General features: G+C 55.8%; 1 long non-coding RNA gene across 4 annotated transcripts; it reads right to left on the minus strand.

Moving 5' to 3' along the window:
• Nucleotides 1–356: 356 nt before the first annotated feature.
• LOC116666536 lies at nt 357–4,779 on the minus strand. 4 transcript variants are annotated; one of them, XR_004323464.1, is made up of 4 exons: nt 4,643–4,779; nt 3,765–3,905; nt 2,712–2,779; nt 357–1,840 (listed from the first exon to the last, which is right to left on the minus strand). It is a non-coding gene; the product is annotated as an uncharacterized LOC116666536 (long non-coding RNA). The 4 variants fall into 4 exon arrangements; XR_004323463.1 differs by having other exon boundaries at nt 3,765–3,902; nt 4,643–4,774; XR_004323465.1 differs by lacking the exon at nt 4,643–4,779 and adding an exon at nt 3,600–3,657 and having other exon boundaries at nt 3,765–4,609.
• Between the last annotated feature and the right edge of the window lie 6,389 nt (nt 4,780–11,168).

Here is an 11,168-nt window from a genome sequence, read left to right on the forward strand (position 1 = left end):
CATGCACCCCAATGTTCATAGCCGCACTGTTAACAACAGCCAAGACATGGAAACAACCTAAATGCCCATCAACAGATGACTGGATAAACAAGATGCAGTATATTTATACAATGGAATACTACTCAGCCATAACAAAGAATAAAATAATGCCATTTGCAGCAACATGGATGGACCCGGAGATCGTCATTCTAAGTGAAGTAAGCCAGAAAGAGAAATACCATATGATATCACTCATATGTAGAATTAAAAAAGAAGACACAAATGGACTTATTTACAAAACACAAACGGACTCACACATAGAAAACAAACTTATGGTTACCAAGGGGGAAAGGTGGAGGGGAGGGATAAATCAGGAGTTTGAGATTTGCAGATACTAACTGCTATATATATGATAGGTAAACAACAAGGTCCTACTGTGCAGCTCAGGGAACTATATTCAATATCTTGTAGTGACCTATAGTGAAAAAGAATATGGAAACGAACATATGCATGTACACGTAAGACTGAAATATGCTGTACCCCAGAAATTGACACAACACTGTAAATTGACTATACTACAGTAAAAAAAAAAAAAAAATTTTGTGCCCTAGGAGACAAAGACTACTGACCCCAGGGCGTACCCAGGGCCTGCTCCTCTAGTCTCAGAGCCCCATACCACCCTGTGCAGAAGGCCATCTGTTCACCTAGCGCAGCTTAGCGGCACCAGCGGCAGGCAGAACCTTGCAGCCATGGCGGGTGGGCATTAGATGCCTGCCACCCAGATGTGACCCGGGCAGGACCTCCTGCTGCTGGCAGAGGAAGCCCTGCCTCCCCCGGCCAAGGCTGGCTGCTGCCAACCAAGTGGGCAACCCAAAGGCACGTGGTCTGAGCTTCCAGGACCTTGTTTCCCGTTGCCTACACCTGAGCCCAGCCGCTAGGCCCAGGATGCGTGCATACACGGAGCATAACCAAAGTCAGAGCCCAGGGCCTCTGAGCTCATCTCTGCCGCCCCCTCAGACAGGCCGGTCCCTTCCCCAAGGAGGTAAATAGCAGCTCCATTTATGTGGCAACATGACGGGGCTGTGGTGGCAGCGGTGGTCCTTATGCAGTGGCAGCGTGGGCTCGGCCGCCCCCCGGGCACGGCAGGAGAGGGAGCCTCCGTTGTGATGTGACTTGCATCCTTGAGCCCACCCTGGGGGCATTCCTTGTTTGGACCCAGGAGCCCCAGATGGTCCAGGTAGCAGTGCTGTCCAGGCACAAGGCTGGGCTCCCGGCTGTCTGTGCAGCCCCTCTGGAGGTGGGCACACGTCTCCGGGCTCCCCAGGGCCCATCCGGCATCAACGTGTGCTCGCACGGAATCTGCCCGCTGTCCCCACCTTACACACGGAGCAGCTGACCGTCCAAGAGGGGAGATGCTTGTCCAAGTGCATTCAGAGAGGGGCTGGTAGGGCTCAGCCAAGCTCGAGGGCTAAGGGCCCTGCTCTGGGCCAGCTGTCTTTGGCCAAGACAGGCTCTGCCCTGGGTCATCCCCAAGTCCCACCCCGGGAGCTCCGGGTCTGGTGAGGCAACTGGGCCACGGCAGACCCCACCCTCCCACACCTCCCCTTCCATCACCCGGCTCGGGGCCAGAAATGCACCCACCTTTCCTCCGCCACTCGAGGAACTCCTGGGTGCCCTGCTTAAGCCCACTCAGGCCGCCCCTCTGGGAAGCCTTCGCCGACCCCCCAAGTCTCAAGGACGAGGCTCCTGAGGTTCTGTGGCCCTCAGGCTCCTCTTATGCTGCAGGGAGAGCAATCCTGACGGGGGAGTTGCCTCGCAGATGAAGCGAGAAGCTATGTTAAGTTCCTTCCGGGTCCTGCATCTGCAGAAAGAACCCAACACAAGGAGTCATAAAATTCCTATCACAGGTGGGCCCGACGCTCTCAGTGCCTCGTCAGAAACTGATCCTTCTGCCGGCAGCGGCTGCCTGCTCTTCCCCTGGCCTCTCCCCTGCGCAGGTCCAGCCCTGAGGGAAGGGAGAAAGCGCCCGGGACTGAGCAGGTGGGGGGCTGGATGGAAAATGGAAAGGATAAATGGACGTGAGATTTAACAGAAGGTGGGAGGGGGAGATGGAGAGGAAGAGGAGGTGGGAAGTGGTCCAGCTTGGTTAACTAGGCTCACATCCCAGCTCTGCACACAGCAGCCGTGTGACCAGTTGGAGACTGCATGTCTCTGTGTCCCATTTCTATTCCTTTCATCTCGAAAAGGGGACATAACTACCCACCCTTAATGCTGTCATGAAGATTAAACATAACAGTCAAGCACGGGCCCATCTTGCTGTAAGAACGCCCTCGGAAAGTGACACTCGAATTTCCTTCCTCCCGGACAGCCTGGCTCCGGCTCCCAGCCAGGCCAGGTACCTGCACAGCCATTCCTGCGCTGGGCGTGCCCCGCCCCCTCCCACCCCTGTTAAAATCCCCTGGCTCGGCGCCTCTCCCAGGTATGTCCTGATTATGTAATCACACCGAGCAGCTACACACCGCCGGCTCTTCCCTGGCTCCTGTTTACACTTTGGCTCAGGGGAGAGCTCCATTCAGAAGAAACTGCTATTGTGTCTCAGCTTCCCATGGGAAAGCGGCATGGGGAGGGGCTCAGCGACCCAGCCCGGAGGCGGGGGTGGTGGCAGCAGAGGGGGAGAGAGGGAAGCAGGCCCTGGCACGGCCTGGGGCTTCCTGGATACACACACGGCTTACCATTCACTTATCTCTTCAAAGACAAAAGCCTCAAAGAATTTTTTGCATGGCCTGTTTTTTGGATAAACCTGAAAAATAGTTAAAAAAAAAAAAAGGCAGACCATTATCTCACCCACTTCCTTAGTCATGACCTTTTGCTTCACTTCTAACCTTGTTTTGTTGCCCTTTCATTCATTTATGCATGTATGCGTGCATCCATCCATCCATCCACACATCCATCCGTCCATCCACAAATCCACTCACCCATCCATCATTCATTATTCATTCATCATCCATCTATCCATCCATCCATCGTCTATCCATCCATCCACACATCCACCCACCCATCCATCATTCATTATTCATCTATCATCCATCCACCATCTATCCATCTGTCCACACATCTACCCACTCATCATCCATCTATCCATCAATCATTCAGTAATGCAGCATTCATATCTCACCTTCCGTCCCATGTCCCTGGTAGACATTACTAACCGATTGCAGCTCTCCTTTCCCTAGAGCCTAAAATCATGCCGCCCAATATGGTAGCCACTAGCCACCATTCAAATACGGCTATTTAAACCCATGGAACTAAAATCAACTGAATAATTCTGTTGCTGAATCTCAATAATCATATTTCAAGTGCTCAATATCTCCACACGGCCAGCGGCTCCCTGTTTGACAGAGCAAATACAGAAAATTTCTGTCACCACGAATGTTCTCTTGGAGTGTGCCGGCCTCTGGCATGGTGACCGTAACCGGCCCCTTACTGCTGGGAAGGACAACAAACATCCTGCCTCCTTGGGCCAAGTGGGGGTGAGTCCTGCCAAAGCCCGGACCTGCCCGGGGACACATCCCGCTGCCGGTTTTGTTTCTGTCTGAATTTTGCATATGGCAAGGTCATACTTGAAAGCAGCAAAGTCCTTCCACGCTGACCCTTCTCAAGTTCACTTTCTTGTTGTCTCTTAAGAAAAAAAAAAGAGAGAAGAGAGAAGAGTAAAACCCTCGCCTTGCCTTATGGCCACACACGTAACCTGCGGGCGGTGCCCCTGCCCTAGGCGCGCCCCTTACCTCTCCAGCCTTCAGGGACTTGATGCTTCTGTTCTGCATCTATTTTTAGTGCCTCTGGGAGAATGTCATTGCCGACGGAGGCAGACATTTCATACTCTGGGAACCTTGACCTGCTGCTCTTCCGGTTGTGAGCTGAACCTGCTTTTTCATGCCCCAGAAGGAAAGAACAATGATCGTGAACGATCAGCATCTTCTGGAAAATCGGAAGTAGAGCTTCCATGATCCGAGGCTGCCCTGAACCCCGGCGGGGCTGCCTGCAGTGGCCGCCGCCTCCTGGCCCACCTGCTGAAGGCCCCGGGGCTGCGGGGCTACAGTGTGGGGCCGCCAGCCATGCCAAAGCAGGGAAAGGGGGCCGTAGGCGGTGGGCTGGCCACAGGACCAGGGGGCAGACGAGGCTGAGGCAGAGTGATAAAAACTTGTGAAGAAAGCATTTCCAGCCCTGCAGAGACCGGTGGCCCACCCCCAGAAACCAGCACTGGGAACACCTCCCCAGGGCAGGGTGGGGTGGAGCAGGAGGGGGAGAGGGTGCCTTGCTCTGGGTGGGTGGGGGTGTCTCTCTTGGGCTGGGGAGCTTGACTGATCTGAAAACGCCTGGCCTCTGACCCTGGGCTGGGTCCTGGGCTGGGTCCTGGGGGGCACCAAGGAATGGGATCGGGTGAGTAGTGGGGGGTATGGAGACAGGGAAGGAGCACCAGCCGGCTGCTGGCTTAGGGGTGGGACAGAGTGGGGGGCCTCACACATGCTGGCAGGGACAAGGCTGAGGTTCCCCCAGTGCCCCTGCCTCCCCAGGTGCACAGGTGGTCCCTTCAGCCCCTGGGGCAGTGGGAAGCGAGACTGGCCTGGCCTTTAGGGAAGCGGGCGGTACTTGCCGAAATCACCTTTGACAAAGAAAGCAAAGGTCACGGGAACAATTCCTCCCTTTCACGCTGGGCGACCTGGCAGGAGTGCGCTGGAGCTGACAGAGGGCGGCAGCCCCTCCCCAGCGGCCCAAGACAAACAGGGTGGCAGGAAGTTCCCACGCTCCCAGGGCTGGCACCCAGAGGCTCTGAGTCACCTGTGGGGGGCTGGGGCTGCGAGGAGGGTGGGGCCTCAGCCACCCACAGGTGAGCCTGGGGCGGGGCCAGCTGCGGCACGTCTGCTGAGCGCCTCCTCCGCGCCCCGCACGCACTGCGAACGCCGTCTCCCTCCGTCCTGACCAAAGGCCTGCTGAACTAACAGTAGGGCCTTCACTTCGCAGACTAGGAACTTGAGACCCAGAGAGGTTAAGTGACTTCCCTCGGGTCACCCAGCCTGAAAGGGGAAGAGTCAGGGTTTGGACTCAGGCTCCTCTGGTTCCGAAGTCTGTGCTCTTTAGTTTGGACTTGGATTCACTCAGCAAACCTTTGCTGAGCCCCTACTGTGTGCCAGGCTCTCAGCCGGGGCCCAGGGTGGAAATGTAACCAGGGCCATGGCCCCGTGGGAAACGTCTACCATTAGCAGTGGCCTAGGGTTTCACCTGCAAAGTGGGTGAGTGGGTCCCCCAGCTGACCTCTGTAGAATGTACTAGAAGGTGATAGGACAGCACACCCAGCCGTGGGGCAAAGCGCTGGAGGAACACGACATCCTAGGGTCCCCGACGTTGGTTTTGGTGCTGCTGCTGCTGCTCTGTGGGCCAGGGTGCTGTGGCCTGGCGGGGGCATCTTCTGCCCTTGAGATCGGGGTGATGGAGAGCACCCGCCATGAGCACCCGCTTCCAGAGGAGTGGATGAAATGGCCAGGGACCCCTGGGGCATGGCCACACGGGTCACCTCCCCCTAGCCACTCAGAGGTGTGCCCGGGCTGAAGGTCCTGGAGGGCAAGGCCATCCCTTCCCTTCAGTGACGTCGATCGAGGGTCTGCTGTGTGCGGGCTCGGGGCTCCTGGAGGTGCAGCCCCTCCCCTCCTCAGGACCCAGCGCAGTCCTGACACTTTGGAGGTGCCCAGATGAGCCAGCTGAACCATTATGGCCACTGCTGGGCCATTAATTGTCACTCTGCCCCTGTGGACAGAGGCTTCAGAGGCTCCCTGGGGCTTTGAGGGTCACTGGGCCTTCAGGTCTCAGAGGACCATGCTACTGCCAGTCCCCCAAACAGGACACCATCAGGCCAGTTCTGGGGCCACATCGGAGCCCACAGTTACCATAAGGTTAGGCCAAGTCAAGCAGGCAGATGGCAGGCTGGAGTTTGGGGCAGGCAGCAGCTGCTAGAGCCCAGAAGATGGTTAGAGCTGAGACGCTTGGACAGAGGGTGAAGCTCAGGTGATGGTTCTGTCCGCAGAACCATGTGTCCGCAGGCGAGGCGCTCCCCATCTCTGGGCCCCTGGCCAGGAAACCGGTGTGACCCTTACAGCTCCTCTCGCCTCTCAGATTCCAGAGTCTCAAGATCAGGAACCACTTGTCCTGTGGGTGTGTAGCAAGTGTTCCAGAATGACCCGTCCTTGGAGGGCCAGTGTCCCCCTCCCTGGAGGAGTGGGGAGGCAGTCGCAGTCAGGGGACAGCCCTGCCCACTCACCTGCCCCTCTGCCCACCTCCTTCTGGACCTACCCATCCCTTCTAGCCAACACCTACCATCATCCACCAGCACGTACACAGCATCCCAGAAGATCACGCACTAGCCAGCCAGCCAGGTGCGTCCTATCCTCTGACCACTGGACCACCTGTTCACCTGCCAGCATTCTCCATCAATTGTCCACCTACCCACTTAGCCTTCACCCATTGAGTGGCTCCTCTGTCCACCGTTTGATTTATCTACACATCCATCCACTGCCTTGAATCCCTAACGCCAGGCCTGAAGTCATCCGTGGGCGCCACGCAAGGCTGGCTGGTACTAATTCTGGGTGATGTGGCAAAAACCAAGATTGTTTAAAAGTGCACATTTTCAGTCACTGGTTTTGCAGCTCTCCCTCCCGCCACACCTGCCCTTCCTCTCCTGGGAAGTCAAAGCGCTTGGGATCTGCCATGTATTAGTTACATGACCTTGGACATGGTGACCAACGTGTCTGTGTTGCACAGTGTGAAGTCACCGCGGCACATCTTTGCTGAGCCGCCGTCACAGCGAAATGCCCGCGATAAGCGTTCGGCTGGGTTGCCGCGACGATCACTTCCGGAGGCTGCGCTGTCCGACTGCGTCTGATTGTACCAGGGGGAAACTTGCTGACTCCTGAACGCCCGGCCAGTAAGAAAGGATCTCTTTCTGCAGTTTTCCATCCACCCAGGTCTTCCTTTTTCTCATGGGCTATGTCCTGTTTTCAACTGCATGTTTCTTTTCTACTGAAGCAGCACTGATAACACCTTTTTGATAAAAGGCCAACAAAGCTTCCAGTAGAGATAAAGGAACAACCACGTTCTTTGCCGGCCCGGGAAGGACGTTTCCCATTCCATGTCATTTTCCCACTGGAATGTGAGAAGGGAAGTGTGAAATATTTGTCCAGATCATCTCTCATCAATGAGGCATTCCAGTAACCACAAGCAGCGCTGGCCCCTTCTCCCAAGCACACCCGGAGGGAGCCACTGGTCTGGCTAATCTGGATTTGTGGGCGTAGGAGCCCTGGCTCCCTGGCTGAACGGGGGCAGTGTGTCTGTCCGGGCCAGCTGCTGTCCTGCTGCTGGGTCTGGGCTGGTTCAGAGGCGGCCCCAGAGGCTTTGACGTGTGCCAGCCCCTGGGCCCATGTGGCTTTCCTCTCTGTTTTGCCTGGGAAAAGTGATTCATTATCCCATTTTAAAGGAGGAGACTGAGGGTCAGAGTGGATGTGGGAGACTTACTCAAGGTCACACATGTTTTAAATCTGTCTGCCACAGCGAGCAGGACGGCTCTTCCCCCGGTCATCTTATCCTCAAGTTCCCGGCGTGTCTCTGAGCAGGTGAGTGTTTGAGAAGAGCGCACACCCGTCGCGTTTCCCCCAGAGCAATGACGGCCCGGCGTGAGCTTCTCTGCTGAGTCAGTGCACAGGCCCACGCTGCCTCTGTGGCCTAGGCTGTCGCCTCTCAGCAGGGCCCCCACCTGGCGCGCCCCCTCCTCCAGAGCATCTCAGTCCCAGTTGTCTCTGAAAACTCCTCTGATACCAGCAGCCACTGGTCTTAACACAAGCGCCCGGTGGGAGAGTCAGACAGGCCTGGGGTGGCAGCCCGTTCAAGGTGGCCTCTGATGACCTTCACCGGTTTGTGTTCATGCCCTCTGTGGCCCCCTCCCTCCTCGAATAGGGCTCACATGGTAAAGAGCGCATGCTGGGGGAATGATGGAGCGTGGTTCCCAAGGCCAAGTTGTGAAAGGCATGGCAGCTTCTGCCTGGTTCTCTCCAGCCACTCACGCTGGGGTAAAAAGTCCACCGTGTCACCAGGGCACTCAGGCAGCCCTGTGCAGAGGCCCACGTGGCAAGGTCCTGACACCTCCCACCAACAGCTGGGTGAAGGGGCCGTCTTGGAGGTGAATCCTTCAGCCTCAGTCAAGCCTTCAGATAACTTCAGCTCTGGCCAACATCTTGACTTAAGCCTCCTAAGAGATTCTGATCCAGAATCTCACAGATCCAGCAGCTCCGTGGCCCACAGTTATGAGAGATAAGAAATATTTGTTGTTTTCAACCACTAATTGAGTTGGGGTTATTTGTTACACAGCAGGAAATAACTAATGCATGAGGTTTGAATTGTGTGCGTCTCCTTACGAGTTGAGTCACCTGGGTCAGGTGGTTCAATGTGGAACCTTGGTTTCCTCCTTTACGAGACAGCTAATCATAAGCCCCTTAGAGAACCTTGCTAAGAACAGAATGGGAGGCAGCCTGTCCTGTGCCCGGCATCCCCAGGGGCCGTGGGGCTGCTATGATTGCTGTTGCAGCCATGTTTGCCTGTGCAGGGCTCTGGCCTCTCTGCCTGCAAGAAGAGACACGTTCTTAAACTCCTCATATGCCCCGACATAGACACATGCACACACGTGCATGCGCGCGCACACACACACACACACACACGCTTACCTCTCCCGGTGCCTGGCCCAGGGCTGAAGGAGGCACTGCAGGTTCTCATTTACTACTGAGAACCAATGAATGAAGCAAATGGCATTCATTTTAATTAAAATATTTGAGTTGTGATCAAATACAAATAAAATAAAATTTACCATCAACATCATTTTTAAGTGTACACTTCAGTCATGCTTAAATGCCTTCACATGATTGTGCAACCAATCTCCAGAGCCGTCTCCTCTTCCTACACTGACACCCCGTCCTCATTAAACCACCACTCCTCATCCCCTCCCCCGGCCCTTAGAACCACCATCCTGCCCTCTGTCTCTGTGACCTTGACTCCTCGAGGGACCTCCCATAAGTGGAATCATGTACATGTGACCTGGTTTGCTTCATTGCCCAGGGGTCACCCACGTTGGAGAATGCGTCAGAATGTGTCCTTCCTCTCTGAGACTAAATCATTCCACAATGAATTGTTGCTTCATGTGTGTTTCTTTTCCTCTGACCATGAGATCAAGGGGGTCAGGCACGAAGTTTAACTTCTCTGCTTATGCCCAGCCCCTGACTTAGAACTGGCCCTGAATAAGCCTGACTCAAGATGTATCTATGGAAGAAATGACTAAGGTCCCCATGTCTGGTTTGTGTCCTGGTTCTGCCACTTGTTGGCTGGGTGGCCTCTGCAGGTGTCTTGCCCTCCCTGACCCTCTGTTTCTGCATTTATGGAGTGGGGATGGTGCCTCACTCACAAGACAGATGTTGGGGTCAAATGTGGTGACTGTACTTCAAATGGTGGGGTGTGGGGGTGTAGCTGCTTCCTGATTTGACCCCCAAGGCCAGAAATGGTGACACTCCTTTGCTTGACCCTGGCCTGACCCAGATGCCACTCAGCAGGGGGCCAGGTGTGGTGGCTGGTCTGTAGTCTCAGGTTGGCAGCACAGGACATTTCATTACCAGCCGTCTTCTGAGATAAAGCCAGTGGCTCCCACATTCCATCGATAAGACCCCGGGGCTGAGCAGAGATGACTTATGCCCCAGAGAGCCGGTGAAAATGACAGCAGGGGAGGAGTTGGACCCAAATTTGCTTCACACAAGGTGTGATTTCAGATATGGGCTGATAACTTGTCAGATGGCTAATGGCTCTGGAATTCCAACCGATCCTGGAGGAGAGGGCAAAGGAGTCGGGAAAGCAGACTTTGTGTTGAGCCTGATTCCCTGGGGGTGAGAACACAAGCTGTGGGGTCCTTCTCAGGTCCCTGCTTAGGAGACCTTGGGAACCTGGCTGAACTGCTCTGTGCCTCAGTTTCTCCATCTGTAAAATGGGGATGTTAGTGATTCCCACCATTTTCTGGGGTGGGGGTGTGGACTGAACACGCCGAGGCTGGTGGGGGTGGCGCTCGGCACATGCTAAGTCCCCCTCGCCTCTTGGCTGTGTCTCTCCTCGCTGAGCCTTGGTGTCTCCATCTATAAAATGGGGAGGCCCTCCCCCTGCCCTGTAAAAATAACCTGTTTATCCCTTTTCTCCAATCCACCCCGTGGACTGGCCAAGTCATCTTTCCAGAATTGGGGGGCTCCTCAAATGTGCTTCTCCCAAACTTGGGTCAGCCCACTCACCCGAGCCTCTCCCAGCATCCCCACCGCGGGGGCTTGTACACTGCTCGCCTGGCGTGGCCCCCATGGGCTCTTGGATTCAGCCCCCTGTGCCCCCTGCTCCTGTCCTTGCCATCCCTACTCAACAAGTGTGCTGTTCTCTGCCCAGGGGCTTGGGCCAGAACCTCCTTGGCAACCCTCCAGCCCGCACTGTCTGCTCCCAGCCCCTCACCCAAGCCCTTCCCTCCTGCGTCACTGCTGGAGGAGACCCCCCGAGAGGTCCCTTGTTGGACCAACAAGTGTGAAGGACAGATCTGAGGTTTGAATTTCTTTGTCACAGCAGCACAGCCTGGCTCGTCCAGACTAATGCAAGGCTCTCACCATAGACAGAATTTTTGCCCGGAAGACTGCGCCCTGTGCTGGGGAGGTTCAGCAGCCTCCCCTGGGCCCCCCACACTCGGCCTTTCCCATCGTATCCCACCTTGCTGAAGCTCACGGGACCACCCCCTGGCCTGACCAAGGGCACCTGGGGCAAGTGCGTGCTACCCTGTCCACGTCTCTGTCCCCAGGCCTGGCTCCGAGTCCATCCTCCCCAGGGCTCAGCTCTGCCTGTCGAGCCTGCTGAGCGACTGGCCTTGGCAGGGACCCAGCTGTCCCCCACGTGCGCATTCTTTCCCGAGGAATGTCCCGGATCCAGGTTCCCACAGAGGTGCCCGAAACGAGGGGAGTGACTCTGAGCTCTGGCTGTTGTTCTGTTGCAGAAAAAACCATTCTTTTGGACTCTGCGAAGTGAGCCCACGAATGGGGCATAGCTGAGATGCAGGAATTCCTGGGTCAACGGGCCTCACTCGG

This window comes from Camelus ferus, chromosome 10, assembly GCF_009834535.1.
Source record: "Camelus ferus isolate YT-003-E chromosome 10, BCGSAC_Cfer_1.0, whole genome shotgun sequence".
Lineage (NCBI taxonomy): Eukaryota > Metazoa > Chordata > Mammalia > Artiodactyla > Camelidae > Camelus > Camelus ferus.